Here is a 22,256-nt window from a genome sequence, read left to right as displayed (position 1 = left end):
GGTAGTTATTAAACCTATCCCACTCTCTAGATACACCTTAGCACGTAAAGGAATATTATTTGGGGGTCCAGCCATGGAGAAGCGTTTAGACACTAGGATAAGATAAGGAACACACCCATTATAAAGAAATCACATTAGGATTCTCTTTTTAAGCTGTTCCTTAAAACACTAGTGCTTAGGAAATCTATTGGAGGCAGAAGCAGTCAGGGGTAGCCTAGTGTTAGGTTTAGGCTATGGAACGGCTTAGGGTACGGCTTAGGGTACGGGTTCGGGGAGGGCTTCAGGTACGGTGTAGGGTATTGGTTAGGGTTAGGGTTAGGGTTAGTGTTAGGGTTAGGGCTCGGTTTAGGGTATTGATTAGGATTAGGGTACGTGTTAGGGTTAGGGTAGGGGTTAGGGTTAGGGTACGTGTTAGGGTTAGGGTAGTTATTAAACCTATCACACTATCTAGATACCCCTTAGCAGGTAAAGCCATATTATTTGGGGGTCCATCCATGGAGAAGAGCTTAGACTCTAAGATAATATAAGGAACACACACATTATAAATAAATCACATTAGGATTCTCTTTTTAAGCTGTTCCTTAAAACACTAGTTCTTAGGAAATCTATTGGAGGCAGAAGCAGTCAAGGGTAGCCTAGGGTTAGGGTTAGGCTTGGGGTTAGGCTTAGGGTACGGCTTAGGGTACGGGTTCGGGGAGGGGTTCGGGTACAGCGTAGGATATGGGTTAGGGTTAGGGTTAGGGTTAGGGCTCCGTTTAGGGTACGGGTTAGGATTAGGTTACGTGTTAGGGTTAGGGTAGGGGTTAGGGTTAAGGTACGCATTAGGGTTAGGGTAGTTATTAAACCTATCCCACTCTCTAGATACCCCTAAGCACGTAAAGGAATATTATTTGGGGGTCCAGCGATGGAGAAGAGTTTAGACACGAGGATAAGGTAAGGAACACACCCATTATAAAGAAATCACATTAGGATTCTCTTTTTAAGCTGTTCCTTAAAACACTAGTGCTTACGAAATCTATTGGAGGCAGAAGCACTCAAGGGTAGCCTAGGGTTAGGGTTAGGCTTAGGGTACGGCTTAGGGTACTGCTTAGGGTACGGGTTCGGGGAGGGGTTCGGGCACGGCGTAGGGTATGGGTTAGGGTTAGGGTTAGGGTTAGTGTTAGGGTTAGGGCTCGGTTTAGGGTACGGGTTAGGATTAGGGTACGTGTTAGGGTTAGGGTATGGGTTAGGGTTAGGGTACGCGTTAGGGTTAGGGGAGTTATTAAACCTATCCCACTCTCTAGATACCCCTTAGCACGTAAAGGAATATTATTTGGGGTTCCAGCCATGGAGAAGAATTTAGACACTAGGATAAGATAAGGAACACACCCATTATCAAGAAATCACATTAGGATTCTCTTTTTAAGCTGTTCCTTAAAACACTAGGGCTTAGGAAATCTATTGGAGGCAGAAGCACTCAAGGGTAGCCTAGGGTTAGGGTTAGGCTTAGGGTACGGCTTAGGGTACGGCTTAGGGTACGGGTTCGGGGAGGGGTTCGGGCACGGCGTAGGGTATGGGTTAGGGTTAGGGTTAGGGTTAGTGTTAGGCTTAGGGCTCGGTTTAGGGTACGGGTTAGGATTAGGGTACGTGTTAGGGTTAGGGTATGGGTTAGGGTTAGGGTACGCGTTAGGGTTAGGGTAGTTATTAAACCTATCCCACACTCTAGATACCCCTTAGCACGTAAAGGAATATTATTTGGGGTTCCAGCCATGGAGAAGAGTTTAGACACTAGGATAAGATAAGGAACACACCCATTATCAAGAAATCACATTAGGATTCTCTTTTTAAGCTGTTCCTTAAAACACTAGGGCTTAGGAAATCTATTGGAGGCAGAAGCACTCAAGGGTAGCCTAGGGTTAGGGTTAGGCTTAGGGTTAGGCTTAGGGTACGGCTTAGGGTACGGGTTCGGCGAGGGCTTCGTGTACGGCGTAGGGTATGGGTTAGGGTTAGGGTTAGGGTTAGTGCTAGGGTTAGGGCTAGGTTTAGGGTATTGGTTAGGATTAGAGTACGTGTTAGGGTTAGGGTAGAGGTTAGGGTTAGGGTACGTGTTAGTGTTAGGGTAGTTATTAAACCTATCCCACTCTCTAGATACCCCTTAGCACGTAAAGGAATATTATTTGGAGGTCCAGCCATGGAGAAGATTTTAGACACTAGGATAAGATAAGGAACACACCCATTATCAAGAAATCACATTAGGATTCTCTTTTTAAGCTGTTCCTTAAAACACTAGTGCTTAGGAAATCTATTGGAGGCAGAAGCAGTCAAGGGTAGCCTAGGGTTAGGGTTAGGCTTGGGGTTAGACTTAGGGTACGGCTTAGGTTACGGGTTCGGGGAGGGGTTCGGGTACGGCGTAGGGTATGGGTTAGGGTTAGGGTTAGGGTTAGTGTTAGGGTTAGGGCTCGGTTTAGGGTACGGGTTAGGATTAGGGTACGTGTTAGGGCTAGGGTAGAGGTTAGGGTTAGGGTACGCGTTAGGGTTAGGGTAGTTATTAAACCTATCCCACTCTCTAGATACCCCTTAGCACGTAAAGGAATATTATTTGGGGGTGCAGACATGGAGAAGAGTTTTGACACCAGGATAAGATAAGGAACACACCTATTATAAAGAAATCACATTAGGATTCTCTTTTTAAGCTGTTCCTTAAAACACTAGTGCTTAGGAAATCTATTGGTGGTAGAAGCAGTCAAGGGTAGCCTAGGGTTAGGGTTAGGCTTAGGGTACGGCTTAGGGTACGGCTTAGGGAACGGGTTCGGGGAGGGGTTCGTGTACGGCGGAGGGTATGGGTTAGGGTTAGGGTTTGGGTTAGTGTTAGGGTTAGGGCTCCGTTTAGGCTACGGGATAGGATTAGGGTACGTGTTAGGGTTAGAGTACGGGTTAAGGTTAGGGTACGCGTTAGGGTTAGGGTAGTTATTAAACCTATCCCACTCTCTAGATACCCCTTAGCACGTAAAGGAATATTATTTCTGGGTCCAGCCATGGAGAAGAGTTTAGACACTAGGATAAGATAAGGAACACACCATTATAAAGAAATCACATTAGGATTCTCTTTTTAAGCTGTTCCTTAAAACACTAGTGCTTAGGAAATCTATTGTAGGCAGAAGCAGTCAAGGGTAGCCTAGGGTTAGGGTTAGGCTTAGGGTTAGGCTTAGGGTACGGCTTCGGGTACGGGTTCGGGGAGGGCTTCTGGTACGGCGTATGGTATGGGTTGGGGTTAGGGTTAGGGTTAGTGTTAGGGTTAGGGCTCGGTTTAGGGTACGGGTTAGGATTAGGGTACGTGTTAGGGTTAGGGTAGGGGTTAGGGTTAGGGTACGCATTACGGTTAGGGTACTTATTAAACCTATCCCACTATCTAGATACCCCTTAGCAGGTAAAGCCATATTATTTGGGGGTCCATCCATGGAGAAGAGTTTAGACACTAGGATAAGACAAGGAACACACCCATTATAAAGAAATCACATTAAGATTCTCTTTTTAAGCTGTTCCTTAAAACACTAGTGCTTAAGAAATCTATTGGAGGCATAAGCAGTCAAGGGTAGCCTAGGGTTAGAGTTAGGCTTAGGGTTAGGCTTAGGGTACGGGTTCGGTGAGGGTTTCGGGTACGGCGTAGTGTATCAGTTAGGGTTAGGGTTAGGGTTAGTGTTAGAGTTAGGGCTCGGTTTAGGGTACGGGTTAGATTTAGGGTACGTGTTATGGTTAGGGTAGGGGTTAGGGTTAGGGTACGCGTTAGGGTTAGGGTAGTTATTAAACCTATCCCACTCTCTAGATACCCTTTAGCACGTAAAGGAATATTATTTGGGGGTTCAGCCATGGAGAAGAGTTTAGACACTAGGATAAGTTATGGAACACACCGATTATAAAGAAATCACATTAGGATTCCCTTTTTAAGCTGTTCCTTAAAACACTAGTGCTTAGGAAATCTATTGGAGGCAGAAGCAGTCAAGGGTAGCCTAGGGTTAGGGTTAGGCTTAGGGTACGGCTTAGGGTACGGCTTAGGGTATGGGTTCGGGGAGGGCTTCGGGTACGGCGTAGGGTATGGGTTAGGGTTAGGGTTAGTGTTAGGGTTAGGGTTCAGTTTAGGGTATTGGTTAGGATTAGGGTACAGGTTAGGGTTAGGGTACACGTTAGTGTTAGGGTAGTTATTAAACCTATCCCACTCTCTAGATACCCCTTAGCACGTAAAGGAATATTATTTGGAGGTCCACCCATGGAGAAGAGTTTAGACACTAGGATAAGATAAGGAACACACCCATTATAAAGAAATCACATTAGGATTCTCTTTTTAAGCTGTTCCTTAAAACACTAGTGCTTAGGAAATCTATTGGAGGCAGAAGCAGTCAAGGGTAGCCTAGTGTTAGGGTTAGGCTATGGAACGGCTTAGGGTACGGCTTAGGGTACGGGTTCGGGGAGGGCTTCGGGTACGGCGTAGGGTATGGGTTAGGGTTAGGGTTAGGGTTAGTGTTAGGGTTAGGGCTCGGTTTAGGGTATTGGTTAAGATTAGGGTACGTGTTAGTGTTAAGGTAGGGGTTAGGGTTAGGGTACGCGTTAGTGTTAGGGTAGTTATTAAAACTATCCCACTCTCTAGATACCCCTTAGCACATAAAGGAATATTATTCGGAGATCCAGCCATGGAAAAGAGTTTAGACACTAGGATAAGATAAGGAACACACCCATTATAATGAAATCACATTAGGATTCTCTTTTTAAGCTGTTCCTTAAAACAGTAGTGCTTAGGAAATCTATTGGAGGCAGAAGCAGTCAAGGGTAGCCTAGGGTTAGGGTTAGGCTTAGGGTTAGGCTTAGGGTACGGCTTAGGGTACGGGTTCGGGGAGGGGTCCGCGTACGGCGTAGGGAATGGGTTAGGGTTAGGTTTAAGGTTAGTGTTAGGGTTAGGGCTCGGTTTAGGGTATTGGTTAGGATTAGGGTACGTGTTAGGGTTAGGGTAGGGGTTAGGGTTAGGGTACGCGTTAGTGTTAGGGTACTTATTAAAGCTATCCCACTCTCTAAATACCCCTTAGCACGTAAAGGTATATTATTTGGAGGTCCAGCCATGGAGAAGAGTTTAGACACGAGGATAAGATAAGGAACACACCTATTATAAAGAAATCACATTAGGATTCTCTTTTTAAGCTGTTCCTTAAAACACTAGTGCTTAGGAAATCTATTGGTGGTAGAAGCAGTCAAGGGTAGCCTAGGGTTAGGGTTAGGCTTAGGGTACGGCGTAGGGTACGGCTTAGGGTACGGGTTCGGGGAGGGGTTCGTGTACGGCGGAGGGTATGGGTTAGGGTTAGGGTTTGGGTTAGTGTTAGGGTTAGGGCTCCGTTTAGGCTACGGGATAGGATTAGGGTACGTGTTAGGGTTAGAGTAAGGGTTAAGGTTAGGGTACGCGTTAGGGTTAGGGTAGTTATTAAACCTATCCCACTCTCTAGATACCCCTTAGCACGTAAAGGAATATTATTTCTGGGTCCAGCCATGGAGAAGAGTTTAGACACTAGGATAAGATAAGGAACACACCATTATAAAGAAATCACATTAGGATTCTCTTTTTAAGCTGTTCCTTAAAACACTAGTGCTTAGGAAATCTATTGTAGGCAGAAGCAGTCAAGGGTAGCCTAGGGTTAGGGTTAGGCTTAGGGTTAGGCTTAGGGTACGGCTTCGGGTACGGGTTCGGGGAGGGCTTCTGGTACGGCGTAGGGTATGGGTTGGGGTTAGGGTTAGGGTTAGTGTTAGGGTTAGGGCTCGGTTTAGGGTACGGGTTAGGATTAGGGTACGTGTTAGGGTTAGGGTAGGGGTTAGGGTTAGGGTACGCATTACGGTTAGGGTACTTATTAAACCTATCCCACTATCTAGATACCCCTTAGCAGGTAAAGCCATATTATTTGGGGGTCCATCCATGGAGAAGAGTTTAGACACTAGGATAAGACAAGGAACACACCCATTATAAAGAAATCACATTAAGATTCTCTTTTTAAGCTGTTCCTTAAAACACTAGTGCTTAAGAAATCTATTGGAGGCATAAGCAGTCAAGGGTAGCCTAGGGTTATGGTTAGGCTTAGGGTTAGGCTTAGGGTACGGGTTCGGTGAGGGCTTCGGGTACGGCGTAGTGTATCGGTTAGGGTTAGGGTTAGGGTTAGTGTTAGAGTTAGGGCTCGGTTTAGGGTACGGGTTAGGATTAGGGTACGTGTTATGGTTAGGGTAGGGGTTAGGGTTAGGGTACGCGTTAGGGTTAGGGTAGTTATTAAACCTATCCCACTCTCTAGATACCCCTTAGCACGTAAAGGAATATTATTTGGGGGTTCAGCCATGGAGAAGAGTTTAGACACTAGGATAAGTTATGGAACACACCGATTATAAAGAAATCACATTAGGATTCCCTTTTTAAGCTGTTCCTTAAAACACTAGTGCTTAGGAAATCTATTGGAGGCAGAAGCAGTCAAGGGTAGCCTAGGGTTAGGGTTAGGCTTAGGGTACGGCTTAGGGTACGGCTTAGGGTATGGGTTCGGGGAGGGCTTCGGGTACGGCGTAGGGTATGGGTTAGGGTTAGGGTTAGTGTTAGGGTTAGGGTTCAGTTTAGGGTATTGGTTAGGATTAGGGTACAGGTTAGGGTTAGGGTACACGTTAGTGTTAGGGTAGTTATTAAACCTATCCCACTCTCTAGATACCCCTTAGCACGAAAAGGAATATTATTTGGAGGTCCACCCATGGAGAAGAGTTTAGACACTAGGATAAGTTAAGGAACACACCCATTATAAAGAAATCACATTAGGATTCTCTTTTTAAGCAGTTCCTTAAAACACTAGTGCTTAGGAAATCTATTGGAGGCAGAAGCAGTCAAGGGTAGCCTAGTGTTAGGGTTAGGCTATGGAACGGATTAGGGTACGGCTTAGGGTACGGGTTCGGGGAGGGCTTCTGGTACGGCGTAGGGTATGGGTTAGGGTTAGGGTTAGGGTTAGGGTTAGGGCTCGGTTTAGGGTATTGGTTAAGATTAGGGTACGTGTTAGTGTTAAGGTAGGGGTTAGGGTTAGGGTACGCGTTAGTGTTAGGGTAGTTATTAAAACTATCCCACTCTCTAGATACCCCTTAGCACATAAAGGAATATTATTCGGAGATCCAGCCATGGAGAAGAGTTTAGACATTGGATAAGATAAGGAACACACCCATTATAAAGAAATCACATTAGGATTCTCTTTTTAAGCTGTTCCTTAAAACACTAGTGCTTAGGAAATCTATTGGAGGCAGAAGCAGTCAAGGGTAGCCTAGGGTTAGGGTTAGGCTTAGGGTTAGGCTTAGGGTACGGCTTAGGGTACGGGTTCGGGGAGGGGTCCGGGTACGGCGTAGGGAATGGGTTAGGGTTAGGTTTAGGGTTAGTGTTAGGGTTAGGGCTCGGTTTAGGCTATTGGTTAGGATTAGGGTACGTGTTAGGGTTAGGGTAGGGGTTAGGGTTAGGGTACGCGTTAGTGTTAGGGTACTTATTAAAGCTATCCCACTCTCTAAATACCCCTTAGCACGTAAAGGTATATTATTTGGAGGTCCAGCCATGGAGAAGAGTTTAGACACGAGGATAAGATAAGGAACACACCTATTATAAAGAAATCACATTAGGATTCTCTTTTTAAGCTGTTCCTTAAAACACTAGGGCTTAGGAAATCTATTGGAGGTAGAAGCAGTCAAGGGTAGCCTAGGGTTAGGGTTAGGCTTAGGGTACGGCTTAGGGTACGGCTTAGGGTACGGGTTCGGGGAGGGGTTCGTGTACGGCGGAGGGTATGGGTTAGGGTTAGGGTTTGGGTTAGTGTTAGGGTTAGGGCTCCGTTTAGGCTACGGGATAGGATTAGGGTACGTGTTAGGGTTAGAGTACGGGTTAAGGTTAGGGTACGCGTTAGGGTTAGGGTAGTTATTAAACCTATCCCACTCTCTAGATACCCCTTAGCACGTAAAGGAATATTATTTCTGGGTCCAGCCATGGAGAAGAGTTTAGACTCTAGGATAAGATAAGGAACACACCCATTATAAAGAAATCACATTAGGATTCTCTTTTTAAGCTGTTTCTTAAAACACTAGTGCTTAGGAAATCTATTGTAGGCAGAAGCAGTCAAGGGTAGCCTAGGGTTAGGGTTAGGCTTAGGGTTAGGCTTAGGGTACGGCTTCGGATACGGGTTCGGGGAGGGCTTCTGGTACGGCGTAGGGTATGGGTTGGGGATAGGGTTAGCGTTAGTGTTAGGGTTAGGGCTCGGTTTAGGGTACGGGTTAGGATTAGGGTACGTGTTAGGGTTAGGGTAGGGGTTAGGGTTAGGGTACGCATTACGGTTAGGGTAGTTATTAAACCTATCCCACTATCTAGATACCCCTTAGCAGGTAAAGCCATATTATTTGGGGGTCCATCCATGGAGAAGAGTTTAGACACTAGGATAAGACAAGGAACACACCCATTATAAAGAAATCACATTAGGATTCTCTTTTTAAGCTGTTTCTTAAAACACTAGTGCTTAGGAAATCTATTGGAGGCAGAAGCAGTCAAGGGTAGCCTAGGGTTAGGGTTAGGCTTAGGGTTAGGCTTAGGGTACGGCTTAGGGTACGGGTTCGGTGAGGGCTTCGGGTACGGCGTAGTGTATCGGTTAGGGTTAGGGTTAGGGTTAGTGTTAGGGTTAGGGCTCGGTTTAGGGTACGGGTTAGGATTAGGGTACGTGTTATGGTTAGGGTAGGGGTTAGGGTTAGGGTACGCGTTAGGGTTAGGGTAGTTATTAAACCTATCCCACTCTCTAGATACCCCTTAGCACATAAAGTAATATTATTTGGGGGTCCAGGCATGGAGAAGAGTTTAGACACAAGAATAAGATAAGGAACACACCCATTATAAAGAAATCACATTAGGATTCTCTTTTTAAGCTGTTCCTTAAAACACTAATGCTTAGGATATCTATTGGAGGCAGAAGCAGTCAAGGGTAGCCTAGGGTTAGGGTTAGGCTTAGGGTTAGGGTTAGGGTACGGATTAGGGTACGGGTTCGGTGAGGGGTTCGGGCACGGCGTAGGGTATGGGTTAGGGTTAGGTTTAGGGTTAGTGTTAGGGTTAGGGATCGGTTTAGGGTACGGGTTAGGATTAGGGTACACGTTAGGGTTAGGGTAGGGGTTAGGGTTAGGGTAGGCGTTAGGGTTAGGGTAGTTATTAAACCTATCCCACTCTCTAGATACACCTTAGCACGTAAAGGAATATTATTTGGGGGTCCAGCCATGGAGAAGCGTTTAGACACTAGGATAAGATAAGGAACACACCCATTATAAAGAAATCACATTAGGATTCTCTTTTTAAGCTGTTCCTTAAAACACTAGTGCTTAGGAAATCTATTGGAGGCAGAAGCAGTCAGGGGTAGCCTAGTGTTAGGTTTAGGCTATGGAACGGCTTAGGGTACGGCTTAGGGTACGGGTTCGGGGAGGGCTTCAGGTACGGTGTAGGGTATTGGTTAGGGTTAGGGTTAGTGTTAGTGTTAGGGTTAGGGCTCGGTTTAGGGTATTGATTAGGATTAGGGTACGTGTTAGGGTTAGGGTAGGGGTTAGGGTTAGGGTACGTGTTAGGGTTAGGGTAGTTATTAAACCTATCACACTATCTAGATACCCCTTAGCAGGTAAAGCCATATTATTTGGGGGTCCATCCATGGAGAAGAGCTTAGACTCTAAGATAATATAAGGAACACACACATTATAAATAAATCACATTAGGATTCTCTTTTTAAGCTGTTCCTTAAAACACTAGTGCTTAGGAAATCTATTGGAGGCAGAAGCAGTCAAGGGTAGCCTAGGGTTAGGGTTAGGCTTGGGGTTAGGCTTAGGGTACGGCTTAGGGTACGGGTTCGGGGAGGGGTTCGGGTACAGCGTAGGATATGGGTTAGGGTTAGGGTTAGGGTTAGGGCTCCGTTTAGGGTACGGGTTAGGATTAGGTTACGTGTTAGGGTTAGGGTAGGGGTTAGGGTTAAGGTACGCATTAGGGTTAGGGTAGTTATTAAACCTATCCCACTCTCTAGATACCCCTAAGCACGTAAAGGAATATTATTTGGGGGTCCAGCGATGGAGAAGAGTTTAGACACGAGGATAAGGTAAGGAACACACCCATTATAAAGAAATCACATTAGGATTCTCTTTTTAAGCTGTTCCTTAAAACACTAGTGCTTACGAAATCTATTGGAGGCAGAAGCACTCAAGGGTAGCCTAGGGTTAGGGTTAGGCTTAGGGTACGGCTTAGGGTACGGCTTAGGGTACGGGTTCGGGGAGGGGTTCGGGCACGGCGTAGGGTATGGGTTAGGGTTAGGGTTAGGGTTAGTGTTAGGGTTAGGGCTCGGTTTAGGGTACGGGTTAGGATTAGGGTACGTGTTAGGGTTAGGGTATGGGTTAGGGTTAGGGTACGCGTTAGGGTTAGGGGAGTTATTAAACCTATCCCACTCTCTAGATACCCCTTAGCACGTAAAGGAATATTATTTGGGGTTCCAGCCATGGAGAAGAATTTAGACACTAGGATAAGATAAGGAACACACCCATTATCAAGAAATCACATTAGGATTCTCTTTTTAAGCTGTTCCTTAAAACACTAGGGCTTAGGAAATCTATTGGAGGCAGAAGCACTCAAGGGTAGCCTAGGGTTAGGGTTAGGCTTAGGGTACGGCTTAGGGTACGGCTTAGGGTACGGGTTCGGGGAGGGGTTCGGGCACGGCGTAGGGTATGGGTTAGGGTTAGGGTTAGGGTTAGTGTTAGGCTTAGGGCTCGGTTTAGGGTACGGGTTAGGATTAGGGTACGTGTTAGGGTTAGGGTATGGGTTAGGGTTAGGGTACGCGTTAGGGTTAGGGTAGTTATTAAACCTATCCCACACTCTAGATACCCCTTAGCACGTAAAGGAATATTATTTGGGGTTCCAGCCATGGAGAAGAGTTTAGACACTAGGATAAGATAAGGAACACACCCATTATCAAGAAATCACATTAGGATTCTCTTTTTAAGCTGTTCCTTAAAACACTAGGGCTTAGGAAATCTATTGGAGGCAGAAGCACTCAAGGGTAGCCTAGGGTTAGGGTTAGGCTTAGGGTTAGGCTTAGGGTACGGCTTAGGGTACGGGTTCGGCGAGGGCTTCGTGTACGGCGTAGGGTATGGGTTAGGGTTAGGGTTAGGGTTAGTGCTAGGGTTAGGGCTAGGTTTAGGGTATTGGTTAGGATTAGAGTACGTGTTAGGGTTAGGGTAGAGGTTAGGGTTAGGGTACGTGTTAGTGTTAGGGTAGTTATTAAACCTATCCCACTCTCTAGATACCCCTTAGCACGTAAAGGAATATTATTTGGAGGTCCAGCCATGGAGAAGATTTTAGACACTAGGATAAGATAAGGAACACACCCATTATCAAGAAATCACATTAGGATTCTCTTTTTAAGCTGTTCCTTAAAACACTAGTGCTTAGGAAATCTATTGGAGGCAGAAGCAGTCAAGGGTAGCCTAGGGTTAGGGTTAGGCTTGGGGTTAGACTTAGGGTACGGCTTAGGTTACGGGTTCGGGGAGGGGTTCGGGTACGGCGTAGGGTATGGGTTAGGGTTAGGGTTAGGGTTAGTGTTAGGGTTAGGGCTCGGTTTAGGGGACGGGTTAGGATTAGGGTACGTGTTAGGGTTAGGGTATGGGTTAGGGTTAGGGTACGCGTTAGGGTTAGGGTAGTTATTAAACCTATCCCACTCTCTAGATACCCCTTAGCACGTAAAGGAATATTATTTGGGGTTCCAGCCATGGAGAAGAGTTTAGACACTAGGATAAGATAAGGAACACACCCATTATCAAGAAATCACATTAGGATTCTCTTTTTAAGCTGTTCCTTAAAACACTAGGGCTTAGGAAATCTATTGGAGGCAGAAGCACTCAAGGGTAGCCTAGGGTTAGGGTTAGGCTTAGGGTTAGGCTTAGGGTAAGGCTTAGGGTACGGGTTCGGCGAGGGCTTCGGGTACGGCGTAGGGTATGGGTTAGGGTTAGGGTTAGGGTTAGTGTTAGGGTTAGGGCTCGGTTTAGGGTATTGATTAGGATTAGGGTACGTGTTAGGGTTAGGGTAGGGGTTAGGGTTAGGGTACGCGTTAGGGTTAGGGTAGTTATTAAACCTATCCCACTCTCTAGATACCCCTTAGCACGTAAAGGAATATTATTTGGGGGTTCAGCCATGGAGAAGAGTTTAGACACTAGGATAAGTTATGGAACACACCGATTATAAAGAAATCACATTAGGATTCCCTTTTTAAGCTGTTCCTTAAAACACTAGTGCTTAGGAAATCTATTGGAGGCAGAAGCAGTCAAGGGTAGCCTAGGGTTAGGGTTAGGCTTAGGGTACGGCTTAGGGTACGGCTTAGGGTATGGGTTCGGGGAGAGCTTCGGGTACGGCGTAGGGTATGGGTTAGGGTTAGGGTTAGTGTTAGGGTTAGGGTTCAGTTTAGGGTATTGGTTAGGATTAGGGTACAGGTTAGGGTTAGGGTACACGTTAGTGTTAGGGTAGTTATTAAACCTATCCCACTCTCTACATACCCCTTAGCACGAAAAGGAATATTATTTGGAGGTCCACCCATGGAGAAGAGTTTAGACACTAGGATAAGTTAAGGAACACACCCATTATAAAGAAATCACATTAGGATTCTCTTTTTAAGCAGTTCCTTAAAACACTAGTGCTTAGGAAATCTATTGGAGGCAGAAGCAGTCAAGGGTAGCCTAGTGTTAGGGTTAGGCTATGGAACGGATTAGGGTACGGCTTAGGGTACGGGTTCGGGGAGGGCTTCTGGTACGGCGTAGGGTATGGGTTAGGGTTAGGGTTAGGGTTAGGGTTAGGGCTCGGTTTAGGGTATTGGTTAAGATTAGGGTACGTGTTAGTGTTAAGGTAGGGGTTAGGGTTAGGGTACGCGTTAGTGTTAGGGTAGTTATTAAAACTATCCCACTCTCTAGATACCCCTTAGCACATAAAGGAATATTATTCGGAGATCCAGCCATGGAGAAGAGTTTAGACATTGGATAAGATAAGGAACACACCCATTATAAAGAAATCACATTAGGATTCTCTTTTTAAGCTGTTCCTTAAAACACTAGTGCTTAGGAAATCTATTGGAGGCAGAAGCAGTCAAGGGTAGCCTAGGGTTAGGGTTAGGCTTAGGGTTAGGCTTAGGGTACGGCTTAGGGTACGGGTTCGGGGAGGGGTCCGGGTACGGCTTAGGGAATGGGTTAGGGTTAGGTTTAGGGTTAGTGTTAGGGTTAGGGCTCGGTTTAGGCTATTGGTTAGGATTAGGATACGTGTTAGGGTTAGGGTAGGGGTTAGGGTTAGGGTACGCGTTAGTGTTAGGGTACTTATTAAAGCTATCCCACTCTCTAAATACCCCTTAGCACGTAAAGGTATATTATTTGGAGGTCCAGCCATGGAGAAGAGTTTAGACACGAGGATAAGATAAGGAACACACCTATTATAAAGAAATCACATTAGGATTCTCTTTTTAAGCTGTTCCTTAAAACACTAGGGCTTAGGAAATCTATTGGAGGTAGAAGCAGTCAAGGGTAGCCTAGGGTTAGGGTTAGGCTTAGGGTACGGCTTAGGGTACGGCTTAGGGTACGGGTTCGGGGAGGGGTTCGTGTACGGCGGAGGGTATGTGTTAGGGTTAGGGTTTGGGTTAGTGTTAGGGTTAGGGCTCCGTTTAGGCTACGGGATAGGATTAGGGTACGTGTTAGGGTTAGAGTACGGGTTAAGTTTAGGGTACGCGTTAGGGTTAGGGTAGTTATTAAACCTATCCCACTCTCTAGATACCCCTTAGCACGTAAAGGAATATTATTTCTGGGTCCAGCCATGGAGAAGAGTTTAGACTCTAGGATAAGATAAGGAACACACCCATTATAAAGAAATCACATTAGGATTCTCTTTTTAAGCTGTTTCTTAAAACACTAGTGCTTAGGAAATCTATTGTAGGCAGAAGCAGTCAAGGGTAGCCTAGGGTTAGGGTTAGGCTTAGGGTTAGGCTTAGGGTACGGCTTCGGATACGGGTTCGGGGAGGGCTTCTGGTACGGCGTAGGGTATGGGTTGGGGATAGGGTTAGCGTTAGTGTTAGGGTTAGGGCTCGGTTTAGGGTACGGGTTAGGATTAGGGTACGTGTTAGGGTTAGGGTAGGGGTTAGGGTTAGGGTACGCATTACGGTTAGGGTAGTTATTAAACCTATCCCACTATCTAGATACCCCTTAGCAGGTAAAGCCATATTATTTGGGGGTCCATCCATGGAGAAGAGTTTAGACACTAGGATAAGACAAGGAACACACCCATTATAAAGAAATCACATTAGGATTCTCTTTTTAAGCTGTTTCTTAAAACACTAGTGCTTAGGAAATCTATTGGAGGCAGAAGCAGTCAAGGGTAGCCTAGGGTTAGGGTTAGGCTTAGGGTTAGGCTTAGGGAACGGCTTAGGGTACGGGTTCGGTGAGGGCTTCGGGTACGGCGTAGTGTATCGGTTAGGGTTAGGGTTAGGGTTAGTGTTAGGGATAGGGCTCGGTTTAGGGTACGGGTTAGGATTAGGGTACGTGTTATGGTTAGGGTAGGGCTTAGGGTTAGGGTACGCGTTAGGGTTAGGGTAGTTATTAAACCTATCCCACTCTCTAGATACCCCTTAGCACATAAAGTAATATTATTTGGGGGTCCAGGCATGGAGAAGAGTTTAGACACAAGGATAAGATAAGGAACACACCCATTATAAAGAAATCACATTAGGATTCTCTTTTTAAGCTGTTCCTTAAAACACTAATGCTTAGGATATCTATTGGAGGCAGAAGCAGTCAAGGGTAGCCTAGGGTTAGGGTTAGGCTTAGGGTTAGGGTTAGGGTACGGATTAGGGTACGGGTTCGGTGAGGGGTTCGGGCACGGCGTAGGGTATGGGTTAGGGTTAGGTTTAGGGTTAGTGTTAGGGTTAGGGATCGGTTTAGGGTACAGGTTAGGATTAGGGTACACGTTAAGGTTAGGGTAGGGGTTAGGGTTAGGGTAGGCGTTAGGGTTAGGGTAGTTATTAAACCTATCCCACTCTCTAGATACACCTTAGCACGTAAAGGAATATTATTTGGGGGTCCAGCCATGGAGAAGCGTTTAGACACTAGGATAAGATAAGGAACACACCCATTATCAAGAAATCACATTAGGATTCTCTTTTTAAGCTGTTCCTTAAAACACTAGTGCTTAGGAAATCTATTGGAGGCAGAAGCAGTCAAGGGTAGCCTAGGGTTAGGGTTAGGCTTGGGGTTAGACTTAGGGTACGGCTTAGGTTACGGGTTCGGGGAGGGGTTCGGGTACGGCGTAGGGTATGGGTTAGGGTTAGGGTTAGGGTTAGTGTTAGGGTTAGGGCTCGGTTTAGGGGACGGGTTAGGATTAGGGTACGTGTTAGGGTTAGGGTATGGGTTAGGGTTAGGGTACGCGTTAGGGTTAGGGTAGTTATTAAACCTATCCCACTCTCTAGATACCCCTTAGCACGTAAAGGAATATTATTTGGGGTTCCAGCCATGGAGAAGAGTTTAGACACTAGGATAAGATAAGGAACACACCCATTATCAAGAAATCACATTAGGATTCTCTTTTTAAGCTGTTCCTTAAAACACTAGGGCTTAGGAAATCTATTGGAGGCAGAAGCACTCAAGGGTAGCCTAGGGTTAGGGTTAGGCTTAGGGTTAGGCTTAGGGTAAGGCTTAGGGTACGGGTTCGGCGAGGGCTTCGGGTACGGCGTAGGGTATGGGTTAGGGTTAGGGTTAGGGTTAGTGTTAGGGTTAGGGCTCGGTTTAGGGTATTGATTAGGATTAGGGTACGTGTTAGGGTTAGGGTAGGGGTTAGGGTTAGGGTACGCGTTAGGGTTAGGGTAGTTATTAAACCTATCCCACTCTCTAGATACCCCTTAGCACGTAAAGGAATATTATTTGGGGGTTCAGCCATGGAGAAGAGTTTAGACACTAGGATAAGTTATGGAACACACCGATTATAAAGAAATCACATTAGGATTCCCTTTTTAAGCTGTTCCTTAAAACACTAGTGCTTAGGAAATCTATTGGAGGCAGAAGCAGTCAAGGGTAGCCTAGGGTTAGGGTTAGGCTTAGGGTACGGCTTAGGGTACGGCTTAGGGTATGGGTTCGGGGAGAGCTTCGGGTACGGCGTAGGGTATGGGTTAGGGTTAGGGTTAGTGTTAGGGTTAGGGTTCAGTTTAGGGTATTGGTTAGGATTAGGGTACAGGTTAGGGTTAGGGTACACGTTAGTGTTAGGGTAGTTATTAAACCTATCCCACTCTCTACATACCCCTTAGCACGAAAAGGAATATTATTTGGAGGTCCACCCATGGAGAAGAGTTTAGACACTAGGATAAGTTAAGGAACACACCCATTATAAAGAAATCACATTAGGATTCTCTTTTTAAGCAGTTCCTTAAAACACTAGTGCTTAGGAAATCTATTGGAGGCAGAAGCAGTCAAGGGTAGCCTAGTGTTAGGGTTAGGCTATGGAACGGATTAGGGTACGGCTTAGGGTACGGGTTCGGGGAGGGCTTCTGGTACGGCGTAGGGTATGGGTTAGGGTTAGGGTTAGGGTTAGGGTTAGGGCTCGGTTTAGGGTATTGGTTAAGATTAGGGTACGTGTTAGTGTTAAGGTAGGGGTTAGGGTTAGGGTACGCGTTAGTGTTAGGGTAGTTATTAAAACTATCCCACTCTCTAGATACCCCTTAGCACATAAAGGAATATTATTCGGAGATCCAGCCATGGAGAAGAGTTTAGACATTGGATAAGATAAGGAACACACCCATTATAAAGAAATCACATTAGGATTCTCTTTTTAAGCTGTTCCTTAAAACACTAGTGCTTAGGAAATCTATTGGAGGCAGAAGCAGTCAAGGGTAGCCTAGGGTTAGGGTTAGGCTTAGGGTTAGGCTTAGGGTACGGCTTAGGGTACGGGTTCGGGGAGGGGTCCGGGTACGGCTTAGGGAATGGGTTAGGGTTAGGTTTAGGGTTAGTGTTAGGGTTAGGGCTCGGTTTAGGCTATTGGTTAGGATTAGGATACGTGTTAGGGTTAGGGTAGGGGTTAGGGTTAGGGTACGCGTTAGTGTTAGGGTACTTATTAAAGCTATCCCACTCTCTAAATACCCCTTAGCACGTAAAGGTATATTATTTGGAGGTCCAGCCATGGAGAAGAGTTTAGACACGAGGATAAGATAAGGAACACACCTATTATAAAGAAATCACATTAGGATTCTCTTTTTAAGCTGTTCCTTAAAACACTAGGGCTTAGGAAATCTATTGGAGGTAGAAGCAGTCAAGGGTAGCCTAGGGTTAGGGTTAGGCTTAGGGTACGGCTTAGGGTACGGCTTAGGGTACGGGTTCGGGGAGGGGTTCGTGTACGGCGGAGGGTATGTGTTAGGGTTAGGGTTTGGGTTAGTGTTAGGGTTAGGGCTCCGTTTAGGCTACGGGATAGGATTAGGGTACGTGTTAGGGTTAGAGTACGGGTTAAGTTTAGGGTACGCGTTAGGGTTAGGGTAGTTATTAAACCTATCCCACTCTCTAGATACCCCTTAGCACGTAAAGGAATATTATTTCTGGGTCCAGCCATGGAGAAGAGTTTAGACTCTAGGATAAGATAAGGAACACACCCATTATAAAGAAATCACATTAGGATTCTCTTTTTAAGCTGTTTCTTAAAACACTAGTGCTTAGGAAATCTATTGTAGGCAGAAGCAGTCAAGGGTAGCCTAGGGTTAGGGTTAGGCTTAGGGTTAGGCTTAGGGTACGGCTTCGGATACGGGTTCGGGGAGGGCTTCTGGTACGGCGTAGGGTATGGGTTGGGGATAGGGTTAGCGTTAGTGTTAGGGTTAGGGCTCGGTTTAGGGTACGGGTTAGGATTAGGGTACGTGTTAGGGTTAGGGTAGGGGTTAGGGTTAGGGTACGCATTACGGTTAGGGTAGTTATTAAACCTATCCCACTATCTAGATACCCCTTAGCAGGTAAAGCCATATTATTTGGGGGTCCATCCATGGAGAAGAGTTTAGACACTAGGATAAGACAAGGAACACACCCATTATAAAGAAATCACATTAGGATTCTCTTTTTAAGCTGTTTCTTAAAACACTAGTGCTTAGGAAATCTATTGGAGGCAGAAGCAGTCAAGGGTAGCCTAGGGTTAGGGTTAGGCTTAGGGTTAGGCTTAGGGAACGGCTTAGGGTACGGGTTCGGTGAGGGCTTCGGGTACGGCGTAGTGTATCGGTTAGGGTTAGGGTTAGGGTTAGTGTTAGGGATAGGGCTCGGTTTAGGGTACGGGTTAGGATTAGGGTACGTGTTATGGTTAGGGTAGGGCTTAGGGTTAGGGTACGCGTTAGGGTTAGGGTAGTTATTAAACCTATCCCACTCTCTAGATACCCCTTAGCACATAAAGTAATATTATTTGGGGGTCCAGGCATGGAGAAGAGTTTAGACACAAGGATAAGATAAGGAACACACCCATTATAAAGAAATCACATTAGGATTCTCTTTTTAAGCTGTTCCTTAAAACACTAATGCTTAGGATATCTATTGGAGGCAGAAGCAGTCAAGGGTAGCCTAGGGTTAGGGTTAGGCTTAGGGTTAGGGTTAGGGTACGGATTAGGGTACGGGTTCGGTGAGGGGTTCGGGCACGGCGTAGGGTATGGGTTAGGGTTAGGTTTAGGGTTAGTGTTAGGGTTAGGGATCGGTTTAGGGTACGGGTTAGGATTAGGGTACACGTTAAGGTTAGGGTAGGGGTTAGGGTTAGGGTAGGCGTTAGGGTTAGGGTAGTTATTAAACCTATCCCACTCTCTAGATACACCTTAGCACGTAAAGGAATATTATTTGGGGGTCCAGCCATGGAGAAGCGTTTAGACACTAGGATAAGATAAGGAACACACCCATTATAAAGAAATCACATTAGGATTCTCTTTTTAAGCTGTTCCTTAAAACACTAGTGCTTAGGAAATCTATTGGAGGCAGAAGCAGTCAGGGGTAGCCTAGTGTTAGGTTTAGGCTATGGAACGGCTTAGGGTACGGCTTAGGGTACGGGTTCGGGGAGGGCTTCAGGTACGGTGTAGGGTATTGGTTAGGGTTAGGGTTAGGGTTAGTGTTAGGGTTAGGGCTCGGTTTAGGGTATTGATTAGGATTAGGGTACGTGTTAGGGTTAGGGTAGGGGTTAGGGTTAGGGTACGTGTTAGGGTTAGGGTAGTTATTAAACCTATCACACTATCTAGATACCCCTTAGCAGGTAAAGCCATATTATTTGGGGGTCCATCCATGGAGAAGAGCTTAGACTCTAAGATAATATAAGGAACACACACATTATAAATAAATCACATTAGGATTCTCTTTTTAAGCTGTTCCTTAAAACACTAGTGCTTAGGAAATCTATTGGAGGCAGAAGCAGTCAAGGGTAGCCTAGGGTTAGGGTTAGGCTTGGGGTTAGGCTTAGGGTACGGCTTAGGGTACGGGTTCGGGGAGGGGTTCGGGTACAGCGTAGGATATGGGTTAGGGTTAGGGTTAGGGTTAGGGCTCCGTTTAGGGTACGGGTTAGGATTAGGTTACGTGTTAGGGTTAGGGTAGGGGTTAGGGTTAAGGTACGCATTAGGGTTAGGGTAGTTATTAAACCTATCCCACTCTCTAGATACCCCTAAGCACGTAAAGGAATATTATTTGGGGGTCCAGCGATGGAGAAGAGTTTAGACACGAGGATAAGGTAAGGAACACACCCATTATAAAGAAATCACATTAGGATTCTCTTTTTAAGCTGTTCCTTAAAACACTAGTGCTTACGAAATCTATTGGAGGCAGAAGCACTCAAGGGTAGCCTAGGGTTAGGGTTAGGCTTAGGGTACGGCTTAGGGTACGGCTTAGGGTACGGGTTCGGGGAGGGGTTCGGGCACGGCGTAGGGTATGGGTTAGGGTTAGGGTTAGGGTTAGTGTTAGGGTTAGGGCTCGGTTTAGGGTACGGGTTAGGATTAGGGTACGTGTTAGGGTTAGGGTATGGGTTAGGGTTAGGGTACGCGTTAGGGTTAGGGGAGTTATTAAACCTATCCCACTCTCTAGATACCCCTTAGCACGTAAAGGAATATTATTTGGGGTTCCAGCCATGGAGAAGAATTTAGACACTAGGATAAGATAAGGAACACACCCATTATCAAGAAATCACATTAGGATTCTCTTTTTAAGCTGTTCCTTAAAACACTAGGGCTTAGGAAATCTATTGGAGGCAGAAGCACTCAAGGGTAGCCTAGGGTTAGGGTTAGGCTTAGGGTACGGCTTAGGGTACGGCTTAGGGTACGGGTTCGGGGAGGGGTTCGGGCACGGCGTAGGGTATGGGTTAGGGTTAGGGTTAGGGTTAGTGTTAGGCTTAGGGCTCGGTTTAGGGTACGGGTTAGGATTAGGGTACGTGTTAGGGTTAGGGTATGGGTTAGGGTTAGGGTACGCGTTAGGGTTAGGGTAGTTATTAAACCTATCCCACACTCTAGATACCCCTTAGCACGTAAAGGAATATTATTTGGGGTTCCAGCCATGGAGAAGAGTTTAGACACTAGGATAAGATAAGGAACACACCCATTATCAAGAAATCACATTAGGATTCTCTTTTTAAGCTGTTCCTTAAAACACTAGGGCTTAGGAAATCTATTGGAGGCAGAAGCACTCAAGGGTAGCCTAGGGTTAGGGTTAGGCTTAGGGTTAGGCTTAGGGTACGGCTTAGGGTACGGGTTCGGCGAGGGCTTCGTGTACGGCGTAGGGTATGGGTTAGGGTTAGGATTAGGGTTAGTGCTAGGGTTAGGGCTAGGTTTAGGGTATTGGTTAGGATTAGAGTACGTGTTAGGGTTAGGGTAGGGGTTAGGGTTAGGGTACGTGTTAGTGTTAGGGTAGTTATTAAACCTATCCCACTCTCTAGATACCCCTTAGCACGTAAAGGAATATTATTTGGAGGTCCAGCCATGGAGAAGATTTTAGACACTAGGATAAGATAAGGAACACACCCATTATAAAGAAATCACATTAGGATTCTCTTTTTAAGCTGTTCCTTAAAACACTAGTGCTTAGGAAATCTATTGGAGGCAGAAGCAGTCAAGGGTAGCCTAGGGTTAGGGTTAGGCTTGGGGTTAGACTTAGGGTACGGCTTAGGTTATGGGTTCGGGGAGGGGTTCGGGTACGGCGTAGGGTATGGGTTAGGGTTAGGGTTAGGGTTAGTGTTAGGGTTAGGGCTCGGTTTAGGGTACGGGTTAGGATTAGGGTACGTGTTAGGGCTAGGGTAGAGGTTAGGGTTAGGGTACGCATTAGGTTTAGGGTAGTTATTAAAGCTATCCCACTCTCTAGATACCCCTTAGCACATAAAGGAATATTATTTGGGGGTCCTGCCATGGAGAAGAGTTTAGACACGAGGATAAAATAAGGAACACACCCATTATAAAGATATCACATTAGGATTCTCTTTTTAAGTTGTTCCTTAAAACACTAGTGCTTATGAAATCTATTGGAGGCAGAAGCACTCAAGGGTAGCCTAGGGTTAGGGTTAGGCTTAGGGTTAAGCTTAGGGTACGGCTTAGGGTACGGGTTCGGCGAGGGCTTCGGGTACGGCGTAGGGTATGGGTTAGGGTTAGGGTTAGGGTTAGTGTTAGGATTAGGGCTCGGTTTAGGGTACGGGTTAGGATTAGGGTACATATTAGGGCTAGGGTAGAGGTTAGGGTTAGGGTACGCGTTAGTGTTAGGGTAGTTATTAAACCTATCCCACTCTCTAGATACCCCTTAGCACGTAAAGGAATATTATTTGGGGTCCAGCCATGGAGAAGAGTTTAGACACGAGGATAAGATAAGCAACACACCCATTATAAAGAAATCACATTAGGATTCTCTTTTTAAGCTGTTCCCTAAAACACTAGTGCTTAGGAAATCTATTGGAGGCAGAAGCAGTCAAGGGTAGCCTAGGGTTAGGGTTAGGCTTAGGGTACGGCTTAGGGTACGGCTTAGGGTACGGGTTCGTGAAGGGGTTCGGGCATGGCGTAGGGTATGGTTTAGGGTTAGTGTTAGGGTTAGGGCTCGGTTTAGGGTACGGGTTAGGATTAGGGTACGTGTTAGGGTTAGGGTAGGGGTTAGGGTTAGGGTACGCGTTAGTGTTAGGGTAGTTATTAAACCTATCCCACTCTCTAGATACCCCTTAGCACGTAAAGGAATATTATTTGGGGGTCCAGCCATGGAGAAGAGTTTAG

General features: G+C 45.9%; 3 long non-coding RNA genes across 3 annotated transcripts; all 3 read left to right on the top strand.

The window, feature by feature from the left end:
- The first annotated feature begins 642 nt into the window (after positions 1–642).
- LOC309653487 lies at positions 643–1,425 on the top strand. Its single transcript, XR_014259217.1, has 2 exons — positions 643–933; positions 1,356–1,425. It is a non-coding gene; the product is annotated as an uncharacterized lncRNA (long non-coding RNA).
- Positions 1,426–9,921: 8,496 nt separating this feature from the next.
- On the top strand, positions 9,922–10,613 carry LOC309653488. Its single transcript, XR_014259218.1, has 2 exons — positions 9,922–10,121; positions 10,544–10,613. It is a non-coding gene; the product is annotated as an uncharacterized lncRNA (long non-coding RNA).
- Positions 10,614–19,515: 8,902 nt separating this feature from the next.
- Positions 19,516–20,242, top strand: LOC309653486. The gene is made up of 2 exons (XR_014259216.1): positions 19,516–19,750; positions 20,173–20,242. It is a non-coding gene; the product is annotated as an uncharacterized lncRNA (long non-coding RNA).
- The last annotated feature ends 2,014 nt before the right edge of the window (positions 20,243–22,256 follow it).

Source organism: Balaenoptera physalus (assembly GCF_965194825.1).
Source record: "Balaenoptera physalus genome assembly, contig: HAP1_SCAFFOLD_367, whole genome shotgun sequence".
Classification (NCBI taxonomy): domain Eukaryota; kingdom Metazoa; phylum Chordata; class Mammalia; order Artiodactyla; family Balaenopteridae; genus Balaenoptera; species Balaenoptera physalus.
Note: the sequence above shows the minus strand (reverse complement) of the source record. Positions and strands in the feature narration are given on the sequence as shown.